General features: G+C 41.5%; 1 long non-coding RNA gene across 1 annotated transcript in view; it reads right to left on the bottom strand.

The window, feature by feature from the left end:
• Window positions 1-1,616: 1,616 nt before the first annotated feature.
• Window positions 1,617-6,950, bottom strand: part of LOC126401022 (uncharacterized) — a 120,456-nt gene continuing 115,122 nt past the window's right edge. Inside the window, exon 3 of the long non-coding RNA XR_007571037.1 lies at window positions 1,617-1,758. This is a non-coding gene — a long non-coding RNA (uncharacterized LOC126401022). The remainder of the gene's footprint in view (window positions 1,759-6,950) is intronic.

Raw genomic sequence — 6,950 nt, 5'->3', positions numbered from 1 at the left:
CCTCTGAGTGATGTAGTGCCACTTCCCACCTGATACTTTATCACCAGGTCAGATGTTTGTTGCACTGATAGGCTTCTCTCCTGTTTCCCCAAAACAATTCGGAGAATGGATTCTGACTTCTGTGACTACTTGTGTAACATGGTTTCACACATTTCCTCCTTATAAGCCATTTCTATATCGTTGCACAAGGTAAAATATAGAATTTTATTAGAAATGATGGGGTCTATCCTTTATGCCAAGAACTAGCATCTTATGCAGCCAAATGACAATCCATGTTTTGCTGTAGACCAGCGGTCTTTATGTTTTATTAATGCCAAGGTCCCCTTAACTCAAAGAGAACCCTACTTCATATACTGGATAAAACTGAGTTGCCTCTCACTTTGCAGTTACACCTCCAAAACACTAGTCGACTGTGGAGTTTCTGTGAAGTGCTGTATGGTTTAGTTGATTCAAAACACACATTAAATATGGCTTAATAGTGACAGTTTCAAACACAAGTACACAAATCAGCTTCACTATAACTCGCAGCATTCACAGACAAAGCACTTGTCTTTATCTGGACACATTTTCCCCACAAATACAACATGCTATTTTTTTTAGCACAAGCCTATGGCATTTTACATTGTATAAATTAGCCTAGAGGCTAGCAGACTTTTCCTCTACTCATATGAAGCCAGGGACAACAGCAACATTTAACAAAGGTAATGTAACAAAATTCGGCTCCATTACAACTCACAAGGTTCACCGACAAAACAACTGTCTTATACTAAACACGTTTTCCAAACAAATAAAACATGCTAACATTATTAGCACAAGCCTATGACATTTTACATTGTATAAATTATCCTAGCGACAAGCTCTGCTCATATGAAGCCAGGATAAATCACACACAAGTCTTAAAATGCTATTTTGTGGAGGCTTTGTTGTCTTCACGATTTATTGTTTCATATCTGTGAAATTAAAGTAAATAAAAGCTTTGTTTCCACTGAGGGAAATGGTTTCAGCTTACAATAATAGACAGGAGGTCTGCATCACCGCAACATGTAGTTACATTTCTGGGGAGGTGCATGTCAGGCTCCGGCATAGGGTCTGCGTCAACCTAGAGCCTACGCAGTAGGAACAACATCGATTCAATGCAGAAGTATAAATCCTGCTTAAGTTAGCAGCAGTTGTAGCATGGCTAGATGCATTAGCTTCCCCTTCTGCATTGTCGCGAGTGGAGTCTTTTGCTCAAACTGTTACAAAACAATTCATTGTGGCTCACAGGAATGTCTGGACACTTGGAATATTAATAAAGCTAATTGGCTAATATGTTGCGTAAAGTTGACCTTACTTGTTCACCTTGCTGTTGCAGATAAGTGATGCATAGTGATTTAGCCTTAGGTCCCATAGGTAATGGTTGGCCTATCAATGTTGTGTACTGTAAATTTTTTATTTATTTATTTTTTTTAATAAAAAGGCCAATTTATCTTTGCTAATAGTATATTGTTTCATGTTAATGTATATTTTTAGACATATTTAAATTTTAAAGAAAAAAAATAAATAAAATAAACTACAAAAAAATATATATATATGAGAATGGTTGTCTTTTTGTTACCTTAGTATTAACTGTTTAAGGAGTAGGTCCTCATCAACAGAGTCCACCATGTTGCACCGTCATGTTCCTGCAGCAGCCCAAAATGGATAAACCAACCAACCAGCGCCATTTGTGTTTCCGCATCATAGGTAGCAGCCCCTCCATGACGAGCCACACAGCGCCTGAAAAAACACAGATTACAGAATCTATAATCTACAGATTAGATTGCATTCCTCACCACTAGATGCCACTAAATCCTACATACTGCTCCTTTAAAACTTAAATTAGAAACAAAAACGTTGCATCCCCCCTGCAGTCACTCTGAGGACCCCCTGTTGAAGACCCAGGCTGCAGACAAACAAAACATTTTCAAACTGAATTTGTGTAAAAGGGTTGATGTGTCCTGCAAGAGTTCGTACTCATAAAAAAAGGTTATTGCAAAGATTTTTTTAGAACCTTTAAGTCTACAGAGACAAAGGAAACAGTAAGTGCTCAGTGACTTATGTCTTTTGCTTTAATTCCCCGCTGTACCCTTGAGAAACACTGCCAGGATAACCCTACACTTGTACTGCAAGTCAATGAGCGGGTGCCAACATCATGGATGACAGTCATACATGTGACATGACTGTCACCTGCTCTGCCTCCAGCGTCACCATGCACTTAAGGTAATGGAGACGTGAGACATTTTGCCCGTCGCCTGCTCTTTCTTCTCATTTTCCCCGAGAACATTTAATACCTTCTGACCTGCCGCGCTTTGCTATTTTCTCTGATTCCTGAACTGATGGTGAACCCGCTGCCCCACCCTATTCTTCCTATTCTTTCCGTCTTGCTGACTGCTGATGTCCTCTGCAGGGGGAAATCACTCTAAGAAGAAGTTTACTTTGTGCTAATCTCATAAATGCCCTGCGTCTCCCCTCCTTTGTCCCCCCATGATGCAGGCACGCAATAAACCACTTACATAAACCTCTCCTCTGAGACAGGCCTGAAAAAAACAGCTGACATGTTCAAAGTTCCACTCTGCCTTTCGCTCTCTCTCCGGATGCTTGTGATTTCCACCAGGAATGCTTTATTTGGATCCTTTATTACATGGGCTGTCCCAAAGTCTTGAAGGGCGGTTTTAATATGTGAATTCTCTGCTTTGTAGCGTGTGAAACAAGTATGAGGTGCACTGAAACACGTTGACATTTATGAGCACAAATGCATTTCACGGGGCCACTTGTTGTTAAGTGATCAATGCAGGATGGCATCGGTGTAGGTGATGTAAGTTACTGCTTTAGTGGCGAGAATGGGATATTTTACATTCTGCTCATAAAGTCTATGATGTGAATTTCTGAGTGTGCAATAGCTCCACAGGAGGAGTAGGAATACTAAAAAATATCAAAAATGTAGGGGAACATTTTGAGCCTTCTCTAACAACCACTTTGACAATACAAAAAAGAATATGTGTAGGCACAAGGGCTTGACAGTAGCACCCACCCACCTAATGTGGGTATAATTTGGCAGTGGTGTGTAACACAGTCACTCTTACTCGCCACTTTGGCAGGTGGCATACATGAATACGGACACATGATACTGCCTTTTCTAATCCTCAAAGTGCAGAGCCACATATGTGTGTTTAAAGCTGTACTAATCAATATTTCCATATGAACATTGGGTCAAACGACTATGAGTTAGCAGCTAAAGAGCCAGATATTTCCCTCAGGGGCTGGTGGGGACCAAAACAGAGCAACGAGGTCAGTCTATTAACTATTCAACATTATTAAGCCAAATGAATTAATACACTTACCCAACAGAACAGCATTGCTGTTGAGATTTTACTATATAAAATTATATTGTTTATCCAGCCATGCTTCCCCNTTAGCCAATCAGTGCCACGCTGATGTCAAGCTGTGCGCCGGTGGGTAACTGGTGAGGATAGCAACAATGGCGACCGCTACAGATCCTACAGACCACATTAACGATGCTATTGAGGTATTTCGCCGCTACTCGCATTAATGGAGGACCAAATTAAGGAAGCTGCTAAACTGGATTTAACGGCGATGCAGCTGGGCGTGCACGAAGACGGAGACATTTTAAACGGGCAATGCTCGCTTGTTTTCGGCACCCCCGAGGCATGGATACTAATGACGTCAGATTCTGGGTGAGTCGTTGATCTCTACTGATTGGTTAGGGAAAAATCTAATTCCCTCCCCCTTGTAAATCGCCTTCAATGGAGGCGATGTCAGACTGAAGGTTCTGGGAGCTTCAGTCTGACACTAAGGCTAAAAACAGGCGACAGTGAGAGTCTCTCTCCATGGGATATTTAAAAATAGCTGTTTTGTGCATTTAGTCCTTCTAAGGCAAGCTCGGGGGTTTAGTGTTGCCAGAGTCCACAGGAACGACACTCCGCGATGCTGTTTTTTTCTCAGAGTGAGGAGTGACTGTATGTACATGGTAAATTTCCTGTGAAAACCTAAGTGTATTTTTGAAAGAATGCACATAACAGGCAGAACTTGTCACGACATCCCAGAACGTCAACAACCAACGCATCCAGGGTACCTTTTACATCGTATCTGGATGTGGAAGGTCCATAACCAGAGGGGTCAGATTGAGAATGCGTTGTCACAGTGGCTGGTGAGCCACAAAGTTGATGTCTTGCAGTGTTCCAAGTAATCATCATGCTCAACGGATATAGTTTCGGTGCAGAGCACAACTAAACCCCTCATGATACTGCCTTTTCTAATCCTCAAAGTGCAGAGCCACATATGTGTGTTTAAAGCTGTACTAATCAATATTTCCATATGAACATTGGGTCAAACGACTATGAGTTAGCAGCTAAAGAGCCAGATATTTCCCTCAGGGGCTGGTGGGGACCAAAACAGAGCAACGAGGTCAGTCTATTAACTATTCAACATTATTAAGCCAAATGAATTAATACACTTACCCAACAGAACAGCATTGCTGTTGAGATTTTACTATATAAAATTATATTGTTTATCCAGCCATGCTTCCCCTGCCCTATACAGCATGGTACTGATCAGATTTGTACTCAACTAAACTGACTGACATCATAAATGACACTGATGTTCCCAAGAGCAGCCCCAGATTGGTTTTATTTAATGCACCAAACATTTTCCTTCAATATGTGTGAAAATTACTCAAGATTTATGTGAATATGTTTTGAATTTACCTATGAAACACCCACAGTTATGCCCATTGCTCGACACATTCAGAAGAAAGTTTGCATACCCTATATTCAATCTGCAAAATGGAACACAGCTAATTATCAAAGAACCAGAAGTTCACTAATGTAAAAGCTAATATTTGGTTACTGCCGCTGCAGCCAAGAGAAATATCTCATTTTGCACAGCCGCCATAAAAACAACAAAAATGCCAAGCACTTATCTGTCAGCAGTAATGCCACCGAGAAACGGACACTCAACAGAAGTCCAATTCCAATTATAAACCAGGCTGTATTAATTCTCAGGTCAATAAACTTTCTATAAAGGTTTAAAAAGTGATAACATAACAGAGGTGGACTAAATCATTCATGCAAAGTTTTTCGTTGTTATTCTAATCCTGACTGTGTGCCGGTGTGTGTGTGTGTATTTGTTGGCTTTCAGGCATCTCTTCCCTAATTTCCACATGACCTTGTATTGGAAAGCCTGCGCTCAGACAGTACATTCTTTCTCACTCTATTCTGATTGGTGAGTCAGGACACATAGGCGCCATCATCATTCATTACCTGTTCTATTCCACTCCTCTTCTCACATCTTTCTATACCCTCACACCTCTTTCCATCTCCTTTAGTCAATTCTCTTTTCCCTCCATCTCCACAGAAGCTCCCACTCCACCCTGCACCATGTGATGTGCCATCATTCACCTCGAGAGAGCTATTCTCCCTCTGAATGGGATCATAATCGGCCCAGCTTTGCTTTTAATAACCAAAGTGACAATACCTTGCATGTGCATGTGAGCGAATGTGTGTTTGTGTGTGCATGTGAGCGAATGTGTGTGTGTGTCTTCCTGTGTCTGACACCTCTGTAGCTGCATGGATGAGCATGGACAGATGTGCCCACTGGAGCAGAACTGCCTGTGCGTGCGGAGACTTGGACATTAATGAGATGGTGACAAAACTTGCACTCTCCAATTAAAGAAAGTGAATGGAGGCCATTTAAAACAGAGGGAGTGGGAAAGGATGAGAAATGACAAGGATATCCCGTTGGGGAGGTGATGATGGTATGGAGTGATGTGAGAAGGACTGGCTGTAGAGTTCGAGAGGAATTACCTAGAAGTGCCCGGACACATTCAAGGAATAAAATAGTGCAAATAATTATAAAATAACACAGCTGAAGTTGTTTGGCTCTGTTGCAATTACATATACAGAATGGCTATGTCCATAAATACACATATAATAGACACCATCCTAAACTTTGACTCTATTTAGATCCGGCTAAATACAAAGATGCAAACTATTGTCTGAGGTATTTACATGCTGCTGTTCTGTCTGGCTTTATCTTCAATCTTCCTACCTCAGCTCCACCTCATTAGAGGTGTAGGGGCCTTGAAGTGTTACAGGGTCCAATATGCGATAACACCACTCTCCCCGCATGGCTCTCCCCTTCCCACAATCATGCCTATCAATCTGCGGGTGTGTGCTCTCAATCAAATTACTGCTGAGGGGCTGGCTTTCTTGGCCTCTTCAATCATTTTCCTGCTTTTATTTGCCACTTTGTCAGGTGTTGTCTTATGGGCTGCGCACATGATACTGTGGGTGACAAGCAATGAAGTTTGGCAAAATATGCGCTGTGGGTCCCGAAAAGCATAACGGTGCAGTGGCCTTCAACCAAGCTGTTATGGTTCAGGGACATTTAGAAGACGTGTTGCTTCTTTGGGACGTAGGAGTCAGTCACTCTTGAAATTTAGGTGCACTTCTACGTTTCTCTTCCTATCATTGATATTTGAGAACAAGATTACAGTGTTTTTCATCTGGTTTATATCACTGCCATGTCCCAAACAATAATGAAGTCTGTTTGTTTCTTGTTTTGCAGAAAACAGCTGCAGGAAGTGTTTTTTAAGAGGACTAAGAGCCTGTTTACACCTGGTATTAACATGTGTTTTGGTGCGCCGAACACAAGTGGATTGGCAGGACACAACACTGTTTACACGTGTCTATCATGCGTCTCCAGCTGACAACTCATGTTCAGATTTCGTTACTCTCTACGTCACTTAACAGCGCTTGACAGTGCGAGCGTTTCACTCGCATTTGCGACTAAAAATAGGTGTGTGCGAACTGTAAAAAATATTTAGGGGCACATGTGCGCATAAAAAAAATCAGCCGAAGCAGCCTGTATTTTTGTCAATAAAAAAATATGATAATCTAACCGCAAATGTT

This window comes from Epinephelus moara, chromosome 14 (assembly GCF_006386435.1).
Source record: "Epinephelus moara isolate mb chromosome 14, YSFRI_EMoa_1.0, whole genome shotgun sequence".
NCBI lineage: Eukaryota > Metazoa > Chordata > Actinopteri > Perciformes > Serranidae > Epinephelus > Epinephelus moara.
This window is presented reverse-complemented; position numbering and strand designations above follow the sequence as displayed.